Genomic DNA, 17254 nt, shown 5'->3' with positions numbered 1-17254 from the left:
TTAATTCAAGATGGATTAGAGACTTAAATGTTAGACCTAATACCATAAAAACCCTAGAAGAAAACCTAGGTAGTACCATTCAGGACACAGGCATGGGCAAGGACTTCATGTCTAAAACACCAAAAGCAACGGCAGCAAAAGCCAAAATTGACAAATGGGATCTAATTAAACTAAAGAGCTTCTGCACAGCAAAAGAAACTACCATCAGAGTGAACAGGCAACCTACAGAATGGGAGAAAATTTTTGCAATCTACTCATCTGACAAAGGGCTAATATCCAGAACCTACAAAGAACTCAAACAAATTTACAAGAAAAAAAAACAAACAACCCCATCACAAAGTGGGCAAAGGATATGAACAGACATTTCTCAACAGGAGACTTTGAAAACTTCTGCTGACTTTGATATTTTTATTCTTCTTTTAAATGTTTCCTTAAGGTATAAAATTAGGTTGTTCAAGATCTCTTTTGTTCTTAATATAGGTATTTATCACTATATATTTTCCTCTTAGTACTGTTTTTGCTGCATCTCATAAGCTTTGGTATTTTTTCATTTTTGTTTATCTCAAGATATTTTCTAACTTCCCCTTTGATTTTGTCTTTGATCCATTGCTTGTTCAGGAACTTGTTGTTTAATTTCCACATATTCATGAATTTTCCAGTTTTCCTCCTTATATTGATTTGTAATGTTATAATCATTATGGTTGGAAAAGATACTTGATATGATTTTAGTCTTCTTGAATTTGTTAAGACTTGTTTTGTGGCCTGAATTATGACCTATTCTGGAGAATATTCCATGTGCACTTTCTTTCTTTTTCTTTTCTGTCTTTCTTTCTTTTCTTTTCTTTCTTTTTTTTTTTTAATGGAGTCTTGCTCTGTCTTCTAGGCTGGAGTGCAGTGCCGTAATCTCAGCTCACTGCAATCTCCACTTCCCAGGTTCAAGCAATTCTCTTACCTCAGCCTCCCGAGTAGCTGGGATTACAGGTGCCTACCACCTTGCCCAGCTAATTTTTGTATTTTTAGTAGAGACAGAGTTTCACCACATTGGTCAGGCTGGTCTCGAACTCCTGACCTCAGGTGATCCACCTGTCTTGGCCTCCCAAAGTGCTGGGATTACAGGTGTGAGCCCACTATGCCCAGCCTCACGTGCACTTTTGAAGAATGTGTATTCTGCTGCCATTAGATGGAATGTTGCTATATGTATCTGTTAGATACATTTGGTCTAAGGTGTAGTTCAATTCCAATGTTTCCTTATTGATTTTCTGTCTGAATAATCCATCCATTGCTGAAAGTACAGTATTGAAGTCCTCTACTATCATTTTATTACTGCTTATGTTCCCCTTCAGATCAGATCTATTAATATTTGCTTTATATATTTAGGTGCTCCAAAGTTGGGTGAATATATATTTACAGTTATCATATCTTCTTCATGAATTTACTCCTTTATCATTATATAACGAACTTTTGAATCTTTTCGTATAGTTTTTGATTTAAAGTCTATTTTGTCTGATGTAAGTATAGTCACCCATGCTCTCTTTTGATTACCATTTGCATAGAATATGTTTTTCCATCCCTTCTCTTTCAGTCTGTGTGTCCTTAAAGCTTAAGTGAGTCTCCTGTACACAATATATATTTGGGTCTTGTTTTTTTTATTCATTCAGCCACTCTATGTCTTTTTATTGGAAAATTTAATCCATTTACATTCAAAGTAATTATTGCTAGAGAATGACTTGCTATTTCCATTTTGTTAATCATTTTTGTGAATGTCTTGTAGAACTTTTGTTTCTTTTTTTCTCTCTTGCTGTCTTCCTTTGTGAGTTGATGATCTTCTGTAGTAGTATGGTTTGATTCCTTTCTCTTTCTCTTTTGTGTATCTACAATAGGCTTTTGCTTTATTACCATACACTTTATATAAAACATCATATAGTGATAACAAGCTATTTAAAGCTGATAACAACTTAACTTTAGTCACATACAAAAACTACATTTTTACTATATACAGATGCAATTGTATGTAATTATGTGTTTTTGACATCATGATTTACATCTTTTTATATTGTGGATCCACTAATAAATTATTATAGCTATGGTTATTTTTAACATTTTATTTAATATTTTATTTTAACATTTTAACAACCTTTATACTAGAGTTATGAGTGATTTATACACCACTATTACAATATTATAGTATTTCTATTTGTTTATATATTTATTTTTACCAGTGCATTTTACACTTTTATATATTTTCATGTTACTAATTAGCATCCTTTCGTTTCAGCTTGAAGAAGTCACTTTAGTATTTATAATAAGGCAGGCCGAGTGGTGATGAACACCCTTACCTTTTCTCTGTCTGGAGAAGTCTTTATCACTCCTTTAACTCTGAAGGACATCCTTGCTGGGTAAAGTATTCTTGGTTACAAGGTTTTTTTAAATTTTGTTTCGGCACTTTGAATATATCATCCTACTTTCTCCTGACCTGCAAAGTTTCTGCTGAGAAACATGTTGATAGTCTTATGAGGTTTCCTTGTATCTGAGAAACATATTTTCTCTTGCTGCCTTCAAAATTCTCTCTTTGTTTTTGATTTTTGATAATTTGATTATAACATGTCTTGGTGAAGACTTCTTTGGGTTGAACCTGGTTTGGAAACCTTTGAGCTTCATGTAACTGGATGTCCAGTTCTCTCTCCAGATTTGAAGTTTTAGGGCCATTATTTCTTTAAATGAGCTCTTTGCCCATTTCTCCCTCTCTTCTTATTCTAAAAATCCTATATTGCTAATGTTAGCTCCCTTGATGGTGTTCCATAAATCTCAAAGTCTTGCCAATTATTTTATTTATGAAGGGAAGGTCAGGCTCCTGATAAAGCCAGTATATAATTGAAAATGGCTATGCTCCAGGATTCTGCAGGAAAAGTTTTAATAACACTCCTGTAATAGTTAATTTAGTAATTTCTTCAGAAACTTGTGCTATATGATTTGTTTTTCCTAAAAATTTCTGTTATAATCACAATATTTTCTGTTCCAAGTTTTATCCAAAGATTATCAGATGCATAGGTTGTAATAGAAAGAAGTTTTCCTATCCACCAAGGCTATAGACATGTCAATGAGCTGATCATGCCTTTGACAAGAAGCTGAATCTCACAATTTGCTGGTCTATGAAAGAAGAGGATTAATGCTATGTCAGTTAAGTGACATGCTCTAGTTTGTAATTTAAATCCCATACATTTTTAAAATCATGACATTGATTTTTACACTGAAATGGGAGAATATAGTTAGATTTCTATGTAATGACTTCAACTATTTTGCCAGTCAGTGAAAAGTTCTTCCTTCACTTGTTTGTTATAAATGATACTGTATTCTTTGCCAATTCAGTAACAATTACCCCACATTGTCATCTAAAAGAATCCCACTTATAATAGATTATGAACAAATGTGAACTGAATTAATGAATGATGTGTTTTTCTTATTTATTTTTCGTGGGGGGTACAGGGTCATAAATAATAGTTTATATCACAATATGGCCACCAAGAAATTAAATCCATCATCATTAAAGTGATAAGTCAGATGCCAGAAAGCAGATGGACAGTGGCATGATGAGACCTTTTATGAACGTGGCTTATCTTTATTCCTAGCCAAAGGCATGATATGTAGGAGTTCAGACCAAAAAAGCTTGGCAAGAGTGAGGGTTAGACCATTAGAAGTAATAGGTCTTCCTGTGTTCAATTTCTTTATTTTCTCCTTTAAGCAACTGACCTCCTCTTAACACCAATTCCTGAATGAAGTCTTTATACTGGGATGTGATGTTTTTTAACAAAGCCACAAAGCTTGGGTTTGTTGAGACTAAGCTAAATACTTATTGCTCTCTGTTGCCCCTTGTGGATAGACAGAAGGAATATGACATGGATTTCCTCGTAAATTAATATAAGAAACAACTTCATAAGAGGAGATGAAATAATCAGGGATTGAAGAGTCTTAACATCTGTAGTAGTCAATAAACAAGGGCAGAATCAGTCTTACGTTTAGATAGCTTGTTTGAGGATGGTAGTGGCTTGGGCCACTGGAACCCTTGCCCTGACTACTTTCTCTTGTCTTCTTTCATAGACTTTGTCAGCCCTGTTTTTCTCTCCTTCTTCAGAAATGTGTTGAAACATCTATAAACTCCAATCCGAACAGCACACACACTTGGGTAACAGTGTCTGTTCCTGGCATACTCAGAAATTACTGGACAGTCTTTGTAGCAGGTTCAAATTCCTATCTTTCTGCAGTCTTCCTGCTGTCTAAATTTCTTAACTGAATTTGAAGCATTGTGTGGATTCTTATGATCTACTACACAATATGGCCTGGTCCCAGACCCCCAACACTACCAAGTTCTGATGTAACTTACCTCATCTTAAAGGCCAAGTCTGCCTCTAAGCCTACTTCCCATCACATCTTTTTATGTGTGCCTTATTTATACCAAAAGTGGGTTGTCACTATTGGAGCCACGAGATTTCCATGCTGACTGGTATGCAACTACCAATATAGGAATTATTCAAGAAAAAAAGAAATTAGGGAATAATAGACACATCCTGAACTTCATTTCTCCACATGTTTCTGTAGGACAGCTATCCCTATACTTCCAACTAGTGAAGCCTCTACACCTAATAGTAAGAAACAAATATGGGCACTGTTTATTGAATAGGTAGTAGGTGCTTGGTACTTAACACAAAACCCTATGAGGTAGATAATATGAGTACCATTTTAATATTGGAGGATGTGAAGCTCAGAGAGGGCACAATACTTGCTGAAGATTACAGAATTAGCTTGTGGCAGAACGGGGATTCAAAACTATGTCTGTCTGATTGGTGACGTTAGCAAGATGGTAGACTAGGAAGTCCCATTCCTTGTCTTCCCATGGAAACAACAAAAAGCTATGATATCTAGGCCAAGACACCTTTAGGAGAACTCCATAGTCAAGAAGTTACAACATCTCAGATGAGCACAAAACCAAGTAAAACTGTTTTGAAAGAAGAGCAGTTTCACTTATCTATGTCACGCCATCCTCCAAGCCCGCACAGCTCAGTGTCACAAGAAAGCCGCTCAGCCCATGATTTATCCCCATGGTAAATAAAGTGTGAGGTACACGTGCAACATCCCCAGCCTTTTAGGGCGCTGCCAAGAGATCTATTTTTGTCTTAACTCACTCACAATCGTGAAACAACTAGCATAAGAATGCTTAAAGGAAGCTAAAAAAGAAAAGAAAAGGTCTCATTGGCCAGAAAGGCTCTGCAAGATTGAGAGAAGGTGTAAAGTCTTGAGACTTCTCCCTCAGGAGAAAGAGCGAGAAGTAGAGTTTACACCAAGCCTCCAAGTATTCCAGTGTTTTCTTGTAGGAAAAGGGGATTGGGTAGCTCTCAGCCGCCTGGTTTGCAAGATTGAGAAAACATGCATAGTCCTGAGACTTCTTTAGGATGGAGGGAGAGAAGGGGAGCTTAAACTGAATGCTCTGGCATTTTAGGTGCTGTCTTAAGGAAGACGGGAAGGAGGGCCTCAGCAGTCAGCACAGCTCTGTGGGATAGACAGGAAGCTCACAATCCAGAATCTTCTTCTTCAAGAAGAACGGAGATAAGTGGAATTTATGCACAGCATTCCAGTGTATTAACCAAGGGAAAAGGGGTGGGTGGCTCTCAGCAGCAGGCATAATTCTTCAGGATAGGTAAAAGGCACACAACCCAGAATCTTCTTCAGGAGGAAGAGAGAGAAGTGGAGGTTGAACCCAACATCCTGGTATTTTAGTGCACTGCCTTAGAGAACAGGAACGGAGGTTTACAGCAGCCTTCATGGAATGACAACATTTGGAGAAGGCAATAAAATCCCTGAGGCTTCTCCCCAATGATAGAGTGGAAAAGGTGGAGTATGCATACCCATAGAGAATGTTTGAGAGGCTTCCGGACTCTCTAGCCAGGCTGATTGGTGAAGGTCTTTACTTGATTTTTTTTTAAGTTCATAAAGACTGGAAGAGGTGGTTGCTTCTTTAAATGTGCATATGTCAGGGCAAAGGTACCAGGAATATGAAGAATCAAGGAAATATTATACTACTAAAGAACAAAATAAATCTCCAATAACTGACCATAGAGAAATGGATATCTAATAATTGCCTGACAAACAATTTGAAATAATTGTATTTAAAAAGTCAGTGAGCTACAAGAGAACACAGATAGACAACTGAACGTAATGAGGAAAACAAGACATGAAAAAAATGAGAATATCAACAAAGAGATAGAAACCATTAAAAAAGAATTAAAGAGAAATAATTCTGGAACTAAAAATACAATAAGCAAATTGAAAAACTCAGTGGAGAGATTCAACAGAAGACTTGATCAAGCAGAAAAAAAAGAATCAGTGAACTATAAAATGGGTCATTTGAAATTATCCAGTCAGAGCAGAAAAAGAATGAAAAAGAGCAATAAAGCCTACAAGACTTATGAGACACAAGCAATCCAATATATGTATTATGAATATCCCAGAAGAAAGAAAGGGTCAGAAAGCTTATTTACAGAAATAATGACTGAAAAATATAGTAAAGGTAAATATATAAACAAATATAGAGATACTGTAACACTCTAATAGTGGTATGTAAATCAATTTTAATTTTAGTATAAAAGTTAAAAGATAAAAACATTAAGAATATAGCTACAAAAATTTATTAATTGATTAATGCCATGTATCTTCTCTGACCACAATGATATGAAACTAGAAATCAACAAGAGAAGGAAAACTGGAAAACTCACAAATATGTGGAAATATAACAACACATAATGAGCAAAAGAAAAAATTAAAATGGAAGTTATAAAATAGCTTGTGACAAATGTAAATGAAAATACAACATATCAAAGCTTACGGGATGCAGTAAAAGCAATACCAAGAGAGAAATTTATAAAAATAAATACCTACATTAAAAAAGAAGAAAGTCTCAAATGAACAACTTAATGTTCAATGAACTAGAAACAAAAGAAAAAACTAAGCCCAAAATTAGCAGAAGGAAGGAAATAATAAAGATTAAATCAGAAGTAAATGAGACTGGAGAAACAAAAATCATTGAATCCAAGAGCTGATTTTTTTAAAGATAAAAAATGGGAAAACATTTAGATAGCCTAACTAAAGAAAAAAGAGAGAAAAGTCAAATAAATAAAATCATAAAGGAAAGAAAAGACGTTAAAACTGATACCACAGAATTAAAAAGGATCATAAGAGACCGTATGTACAATTACATGCCAACATATTGGATAACCTAAAAGAAATGGATAAATTCCTAGATACATACAATTTACCATGACCAAATCAGGAAGAAATAGGGAATCTGAATAGACCAAGAATAAATAATGTTATTGAATCAGCAATCAGAAACCTCTCAAGAAACAAAAGTCCAGGACCAGATAGCTTCTCTAGTGAATTCTACTAAGTATTTAAAGAAGAATTAACACCAATCCTTCTCAAACTCCTTCAAAACATTGAAGAGAAGGGAACACTTCCAAATTCATTCTATGAGGCCAACATTACCCTGATACCAAAGCCAGAGAAAGACACTTTAAGAAAAGAAAATTACGGTACAAAATCCCTGATGAGCATAGATGTAAAAATCCTCAACAAATACTTGCAAACTGAATTCAAAGCACATTAAAAAGATTATACATAAAGGAGACAGAGCAAGATGGCAAAATAGAAAGCTCCACCGATCGTCCTCCAACAAGGACACCAGTTTAACAGCTATCTACACAGAAAGACATCCTCATAAGAACCAAAAAGTTGCTGAGCACTTATAGTACCTGGTTTTAACTTCATATTGCTGTAAGAGGCACTGAAGAGATAGAAAAAAACAGCCCTAAATCACTGATGCCACTCATCCCCCACCCCTGGCAGTGCCAACATGGTGCAGAGAGCATCTCTGGGCATTGTGGGAGGGAGAATATAGCAATTGTGAGGCATTGAACTTATAAATAGTGCCGTCCTGTTAGAGCAGAAAGGAAAACCAGACTAAACTCAGCTGGTGTCCACTCATGGAAGGAGTATTTAAACCAGCCTTAGTCAGAGGGGAATCACCCATCCCAGTGGTCCAAACATGAGTGCCTGAAAACCTTGCAACCGAGGGCTACCGCAGCCTGTATCTCCAAGTAAACCTGAAAGGCAATCCAGGCCATAAGGACTGCAAATATTGGGTAAGTCCTAGTGAGTGCTGAACTAGGCTTAGAGACAGTGGACTGTGGCAGGGCACATGACATACTGAGACACTACCTGGGGCAGTCAAGGGACTGCTGGCATCACACCTCTCTTAATCCAAGGCTGCATAGCTCATGGCTCCATAAAAGACCCCTTTCTTCCACTTGAGGATAGGAGATGGAAGAGTGGGGAGGACTTTGTCTTGCATCTAGGATATCAGCTCAGCCACAGCAGGGTAAGTAAGCCACCAGTCAGAGTTGTGAGGCCCCCACTCCAGGCCCTAGTTCCCAGATGACATCTCTAGACAAATCCTGGGCCAGAAGGTAACCTGCTGTATTGAAGGAAAGAACCCAGTCCTGTCAGCATTCATCACCTGCTGACTGAAGAGCCCTTGGCCCCTGAATAACCAGCAGTGATACCCAAGTACTACATCATGAGCCTCTGAGACCTGCTGATTTCAGGTGACGGGCACAGCCACAGGGGAGTAGAGCACTGATTGGGCTTTCGGGGTCCCTGATTCCAGGACTTGATTCTTAGATGGCATTTCTGGACTTGGCCTAGGCCAGAGGGGAGCCCACTGCCCTGAAGTGTGAGTCCCAGGCCAGGCAGCATTCATGACAAGCTGACTTAAGAGACCTTGAGCCTTAAGGGAACATCTATGGTAGTCTGGCAGTACTCCTCACAGTCTAGGGTGGTGGTGGCTAAGAGGCTAGGCTCTGATTTTGAAAAGAAGAGGGAAGAGTGAAAAGGACTGCATCTTGTGGTTTGAGGACCAGCTCAGCTGCAATACAATAGGACACCAGGTAGACTTCTAAGTTTGTGACTCTAGTCCATGACTCCTGGGTGACACTTATGGACCCAGATGGGTCCTGGGTGACCTTGCTTCCCTGAAGGAAAGGGCACAAGCCTGGCTGGCTTTTTTACCTGCTCATTGTAGTCCTAGGGCCTTGAATGAACATAGGCAGTAGTCAGGGAGTGGTTACAGCAGACCTTGGGTGAGACCCAGTGTTGTGCTGGCTTCAGGTCTCACTCAATGCAGTAACAGTGGTGGTGGCCATAGGGGTGCTTGTGTCACTCGACTCCCAGTTTTAGGTGGCTCAAAACAGAGAGAGAGACTGTATGTTTGGGAGAAAGTACGAGAAAAGAACAAGAGTCTCTGCCTGGCAATCCAGAGAATTCTCTCAGATCTTGTCCAAGACCAGCAAGGCAGTACTTTCAAGAATCTGCAAGAACCACAGTGTTACTGGGGTGTCTCCTAAAGAGGACAGAGCTTAGATCACAACACCCAAGTCCTTTAAAATATATGGAAAGCCTTCCCAAGAATGATGGCTACAAATAAGCTCAAACAGTGAAGACTACAATAAATACATAACTCTTTAATATTTAGACACCAAAGAACATCTGCTAGCATCAACACCATCTTGGAAAACATAACCTCACCAATGCTGGGCATGGTGGCTCATGCCTGTAATCCCAGCACTTTGGGAGGCTGAGGCAGGTGTATCATGAGGTCAGGAGTTCAAGATCAGCCTGGCCAAGATGGTGAAACCCCGTCTCTACTAAAAATACAAAAAAAAAACAATATTAGCTGGGTGTGGTGGTGGGTGCCTGTAATCCCAGCTACTCGGGAGGCTGAGGCAGAGAATTGCTTAAACCCAGGAGGCGGAGAGCCAAGATCACACCACTGCACTCCAGCCTGGGCGACAGAGTGAAACTCCATCAAAAAAATAAATAAATAAAAACAAAAAACCATAACCTCACCAAATAAACTAAATAAGGCACCAAGGACCAATCCTGGAGAAGCAGAGATATGTGACCTTTCAGACAGATAATTCAAAATAGCTGTACTGAGGAAACTCAAAGAAATTCAAGATAACATGCAGAAGGAATTCAGAATTCTATCAGATAAATGTAATAAAGAGGTTGAAATAATTTACAAGAATCCAGCAGAAATTCTGGAGCTGAAAAATAAAATTGGGATACTGAAGAATATATCAGGGTCCTTCAATAGGAGAATTAATCAAGCAGAAGAAAGAGGCAGTGAACTTGAAGACAGGCTTGAAATTCATATTTGAATTTGAAAATGCATAGTCAGAGGATAAAAAAAGAAAAAAGAATGAAAAACAATGAAGTATGCTTACAGGATCTAGAAAATAGCCTCAAAGGGGCAAATCTAAGAGTTATTAGCCTTAAAGAGGCAGACAAAGAGATAGGGGTAGAAAGTTTATTCAAAGGAAGAATAGCAGAGAACTTCCCAAATGTAGACAAAGATATTAATATCAAAGTACAAGAAGGTTATAGAACAGAAAACAGATTTAACCCAAAGAAGACTACCTTAGGCATTTAATAATCAAATTCCTAAAGGTCAAGGATAAAGAAAGGGTTCTAAAAGCAGCAAGAGAAGATAAACATAACATAAAATGGAACTCCAATATGTCTGGCAGCAGAATTTTCAGTGGAAACCTTACAGGCCAGGAGACAGTGGCATGGGATATTTAAAGTGCTGAAGAAGAAAAACTTTTACCCTGGAATAGTATAGGTAGTGAAAATATCCTTCAAACATGAGGGAGAAATAAGGACTTTCCCAGGCAAACAAAAGTTGAGGGATTTTATCAATACCTGACTTGTTCTACAAGAAATCTAAAGAGTGTACTTCAATCAGAAAGAAAATGACACTAATGAGAAATAAATAATCACCTCAAGGTACAAAACTCTCTGGCAATAGTAAGCACACAGAAAAACACAGAATATTATAACACTGTTATTGTGGTGTGTAAACTACTCTTATCCTAAGTAGAAAGACTAAATGATGAACCAATCGAAAATATTAACTACAACAACTTTTCAAGACATAGTCAGTATAATAAGATATAAATAGAGACAACAAAATGTTAAAATGTGGGTAGATTAAGTTAAAGCATAGAATTTTTATTAGTTTTCTTTTTGTTTATTTATGCAAATAGTGTTAAGTTGTTATCAGGTTAAAATAATGGGTATAGATAATATTTGCAATCCTCATGGTAACCTCAAACCAAAAATCATACAATGGATACACAAAAAGTAAAAAGCAAGAAACTAAATCATGTCACTAGAGAAAATAACCGTCACTAAAGGAAGACAGGAAGGAAAGGAAAAAGGAAAACAAGACCAGAAAACAAATAACAAAATGGCAGGACTAAATCCTCACGCATTAATAATAATATTTAATGTAAATGGACTAAACTCCCCAATCAAAAGACACAGACTGGCTGAATAGATGAAAAAACAAGACCCATTGATCTTTTGCCTACCAGAAACACACTTCACGTACAAAGACACATGTAGACTAAAAATAAAGGAACGGAAAAAAATATTCCATGCCAATGAAACCCAAAAAAGAGCAGAAGTCACTATACTTATATCAGACAAAATTGATTTCATGACCAAAACTATAAGAAGAAGCAAAGAAGATCGCAATATAATGAAAAAGGAGTCAATTTAGCAAGAGGATATAACAATTTTAAATATATATGCAGCCAACACTGGAGCACCCAGATATATAAAGGAAATATTATTAAAGCCAAAGAGAGAAATATCCCTCATTATAGCTGAAGACTTCCACACCCCACTCTCAGCATCAGACAGATCTTCAGACAGAAAATCAACAAAGAAACATCAGGCTTAATTTGCACTGTAGACCAAATGGAGCTAATAGATGTTTGCAAAATATTTTATTCAAGAGCTGCAGAATACAACTCTCCTCCTCAGCACATGGATCATTCTCAAGGATAAACCATATGTTAGGTCACAAAAACAGTCTTCAAATATTCAAAAAAAATGAGATAATATCTGGTAACTTTTCTGACCACAATGGAGTAAAACTAGAAATTAATAATAAGAGGAATTTTGAGGAAGATACAAATACATGGAAATTAAGCAATATGTTTCTGAATGACCAGTGGGTCAAAGAAGAAATTAAAAAGGAAATTGAAAAATTTATTGAAACAAATAATAATGGAAATACAACATACCAAAACCTATGGGATACAGCAAAAGCAGTACTAAGAGGGACATGTATAGCTATGAATGCCTACATCAAAAAAGAGGAAAAGCTTCAAATAAACAATCTAATGATGCAGCTTAAAGAACTAGAAAAGCAAAAACAAACCAAACCAAAAATTAGAAGAAGAAAAAAAATAAATAAAAATCAGAGCATAAATCAATGAAATTGAAATGAATAAAACAGTACAAAAGATCAATGAAACAAAAAGTTGATTTTTTGAAAAAAATTTTTTAAATGACAAACCTATAGCTAGACTAAGGAAAAAAAGAGAGAAGATACAAATCAATAAAATCAGAGATGAAAAAGAAGACATTATGACTGATACTGCAGAAATTCAGAGGATCATTAGTGGCTACTGTAAGCAACTATATGCCAGTAAACTGGAAAATCTAGAGGAAATGGACAAATTCCTAGATGCATGCAACATACCAAAACTGAATGAGGAAGAAATCCAAAACCTGAACAACAATAACAAGTAACAAGATTGAAGCCATAATAAAAAGTCTCCCAGTAAAGAAAAGCCCAAGACCCAATGGCGGCATCATTGCTGAATTCCATCAAACATTTAAGAAAGAACTAATACAAATACTACTCAAACTATTCCAAAAAAAAAAAAAAAATAGAGGAGGGAATACTTCCAAACTCATTCAATGAGACCAGTATTACGCTATACCAAAACCAGACAAAGACACATCAAAGAAAGAAAACTACAGGCCAATATTCCTGATGAATACTCATGCAAAAATCCTCAACAAAATACTAGCAAACCGAATTCAACAATACATTAGAAAGATCATTCATCATGACCAAGTGGGATTTATCGCTGGGATGCAAGGATGGTTTAACATTTGCAAATCAATCAATGTGATACATCTTTATCAACAGAATGAAGGATAAAAACCATATGATCATTTCAATTGATGCTGAAAAAGCATTTGATATAATTCAACATCCCTTCATGATGAAAACCCACAAAAAACTGGGGATAGAAAGAACATACCTCAACATAGTAAAAGCCATATATGGCAGATCCACAACTAGTATCATACCAAATGGAGAAAACCTGAAAGCCTCTCCTCTAAGATCTGGTCCACTATCACCACTATTATTCAACATAGTACAGGAAGTCCTGGGTATAGCAATCAGGCAAGAGAAATATATAAAGTATATCCAAATTGGAAAGTCAAATTATCATTCTTTGCCAATGATATGATCTTATATTTGGAAAAACCTAAAGACTCCACAAGAAAACTATTAGAACTGATTTTAAAAAAAAATCAGTAAAGTTACAGGATATAAAATCAACATATGAAAGTCAGTAGCATTTCTTTTTCTGTTTTTTTTTTTTTTTTTTTTTTGAGATGGAGTCTTGCTCTGTCGCCCAGGCTGGAGTTCAGTGGCACAATCTCTGCTCACAGCAAGCTCTGCCTCCCGAGTTCACGCCATTCTCCTGCCTCAGCCTCCCGAGTAGCTGGGACTACGGGGGCCCACGACCGCGCCCGGCTAATTTTTTGTATTTTTAGTAGAGACGGGGCTTCACTGTGGTCTCAATCTCCTGACCTTGTGATCCACCCACCTCGGCCTCCCAAAGTGCTGGGATTACAGGCGTCAGCCACTGCGCCCAGCCATCAGTAGCATTTCTATATGCCAACAGTGAACAATGTGCAAAAGAAATTTAAAAAGTAATCCCATTTACAATAGCCTACATAAAATTAAATACCTAGGAATTAACAAAATGTGAAAAATTTCTATAATAAAAACTATAGGCTGGGCATGATGGCTCACATCTGTAATCCCAGCACTTTGGGAGGCCAAGGTGGGCAGATCACTTGAGGTCAGGAGTTCGAGATCAGCCTGGCCAATATGGAGAAACCCCGTCTCTACTAAAAATACAAAAATTAGCTGGGCGTGTTGGTGGGCGCCTGTAATTCCAGCTACTCAGGAGGCTGAGGCAGGAGAATCATTTGAACCCAGAAGTCGGAGGTTGCAGTGAGCCAAGATTGCGCCACTGCACTCCAGCCTGGGTGACAGAGTGAGAGTTTGTCAAAAAAAAAAAAAAAAAAAAACCACTATAAGACACTCATGAAAGAAATTAAAAGGACACACACACACAAAAAAAGGAAAAATATTACATGTTCATTGACTGGAAGAATCAATACTGTTAAAATTTCCATACTACCCAAAGCAATCTACAGAATCAATGCAATCCCTATCAAAATACCAAGGACATCCTTTACAGGAATAGAAAAGACTATCCTAAAATTCATATGGAACCACAAAATACCCAGAATAGCCAAAGCTATCCTAAGCAAACAGAACAAAACTGGAGGAATCACATTACCTGACTTCAAATTACAAACAGAGCTATAGTAACCAAAACAGCATGGTACTGGCATAAAAGCAGACATGTAACCAATGGAACAGAACAAGGTACCCAGAAACAAATTCACACACCTATTTTTGACAGAGGTGCCAAGGTATACACTGGGGAACAGATAGTCTCTTCAATACCTGGTGCTGGAAAACTGGATATTCATATGCAGAAGAATGAAACTAGACCCCTATCTCTCACCATATGCAAAAATCAAAGCAAAATTTATTAAAGACTTAAAACTAAGACCACAAACTATGAAACTACTACAAGAAAACATTGGGAAAATGCTCCAGGACATTGGTCTGGGCAAAGATTTATTGAGCAATATCCCACAAGCACAGGCAACCCAAGCAAAAATGGTATCACATCAAGTTAAAAAGCTTCTGCACAAATGGTATCACATCAAGTTAAAAAAATCTTCTGCACAGCACAGGATACAATCAACAAAGTGAATAGGCAACCCAAAGAATGGGAGAAAATATTTCGAACTACCCATCTGACAAAAGATTAACCAGAATATCTAAGGAGTTCAAACAACTCTATAGGAAAAAAAAAATCTAATAATCCTGTGAAAAAAATGGGTAAAAATTTTGAATAGACATTTCTCAAAAGAAGACATACAAATGGCAGATAGGCATTTGAAAAGGAGTTCAGTATCATTAATCATCAGAGAAATGCATATCAAAACTACAATGAGATACCATCTTACCCCAGTTAAAGTGGCTTTTATCCAAAAGACAGGCAATAGCAACTGCTGGTGATAATGCATAGAAAAGAGAACCATGGAACACTGTTTGTGGAAATGTAAATTAGTACAGTCACTATGGAAAACAGTTTGGAAGGTCCTCAAAAAAATAAAAATTGAGCTACCATATGATCCAGCAATCCCACTGCTGGGCGTATGCCCAGAAGAAAGGAAAACAACATATCAAAGAGATATCTGCACACCTATGTTTGCTGCAGCACTGTTTACAATAGCTAATGTTTGGAATCAACCTAAGCATCCATCAACAGATGAATGGATAAAGAAAATGTACATACACACAATGAAGCACTGTTCAGCCATGAAAAGGATGAGATCCAGTCATTTGCAACAACATAAATTGAACTAGAGATCATTATGTTAAGTGAAATAAGCCACGCACAGAAAGACAAACATCATATTTTCTCACTTACTTGTGGGATTGAAAAATCAAGACAATTGAACTCGTGGAGATAAAAAGTAGAAGGAGGGTTACCAGAGGCTGGGAAGGGTAATGGGGCACTGACAAGGAGATGGGGATGGTTAATGGGTTCAAAAAATAAAAAGAATGAATAAGACCTACTATTTGATAGCACAATAGGGTGACTATAGTCAATAATAATTGTACATTTTTAAAAAACTTAAAGAGTGTAATTGGATTGTTTGTAACTCAAAGGATAAATGTTTCAGGGGATGGGTACCCCATTCTCCATGATGTGCTTATTTCACATTGCATGCCTGTATCAAAACACCTCATGTATCCCATAAATATATACACCTTTTATGTACCCACAAAAATTAAAAAACAAACAAAAATATTTTTTAAAAATCAAAAAACAGATTATACATTATGACCAGATGGAATTTACCCTTGGTATGCAAGGTTGGCCCAACATGTGCAAATCAGTTATGCATACACCACATGAATAGAATGAAAAATAAAAATCACCTGATTATATCAATAGATGCAGAAAAAGTATTTGACTAAATTCAACACCCCTTTATTATAAAAATTTTTAGCAGTATGGAAGAACTGTATTTCAATGTAATAAAGGCCATATATGACAAGCCCACAGCTGACATTATACTAAATGGTGAAAAATTGAAAGTGTTTCCTCTAAGATCAGCAATGAGATAGGTATGCCCACTCTTGATACCTTGATTCAACATACTGCTGGAAGTCCTATCCAGAGCAATTAAATATTAAAAAAGAAATAAAAATAATCCAAATGGAAAAGGAAGAAGTAAAATTGTCTCTGTTTGCAGATGATATTATTCTATATATACAAAACCTTAAAACTTCCGCAAACAATCTGTTTGACCTAATAAATGAGCTCAATAAAGGAGTTGTGTTTCTATACACTAACAACAAGCCATCCAAAAGCAATTAAGGGGCCGGCTGTGGTGGCTCACGCCTTTAATCCCAGCACTTTGGGAGGCCAAGGCGGACGGATCACTTGAGGTCAGGAGTTCCAGACCAGCCTGGCCAACATGGCAAAACCCCGACTCTACTAAAAATACAAAAATTAGCCAGGCGTGGTGGCGGGTGCCTGTAATCTCAGCTACTTGGGAGGCTGAGGCAGGAGAATCACTTGAACCCAGGAGGCGCAGGTTGCCGTGAGCTGAGATTGCGCCATTGCACTCCAGCCCGGGCAACAAGAGCGAAACTCTGTCTCGAAAAAAAATAAAGAGCAATTAAGTAAATAATGTAATTTAAAATAGCATTGAAAAGAATAAAATACTTAGGAATAAACTTAACCAAGGAGGTGAAAGACTTGCACACTGAAAACCACAAAACATTGCTGAAAGAAATTAAAGACACTAATAAATGAAAAGATATCCTGTGTCCATGGATGGAATACTTAATATTGTGAAAGTGTGCACACTAACCAAAGCAGTCTACAAA

This window comes from Piliocolobus tephrosceles, chromosome 12 (genome assembly GCF_002776525.5).
Source record: "Piliocolobus tephrosceles isolate RC106 chromosome 12, ASM277652v3, whole genome shotgun sequence".
Classification (NCBI taxonomy): Eukaryota; Metazoa; Chordata; class Mammalia; order Primates; family Cercopithecidae; genus Piliocolobus; species Piliocolobus tephrosceles.
The sequence above is the reverse complement of the archived record's forward strand: the minus strand, read 5'-3'. Positions refer to the sequence as shown.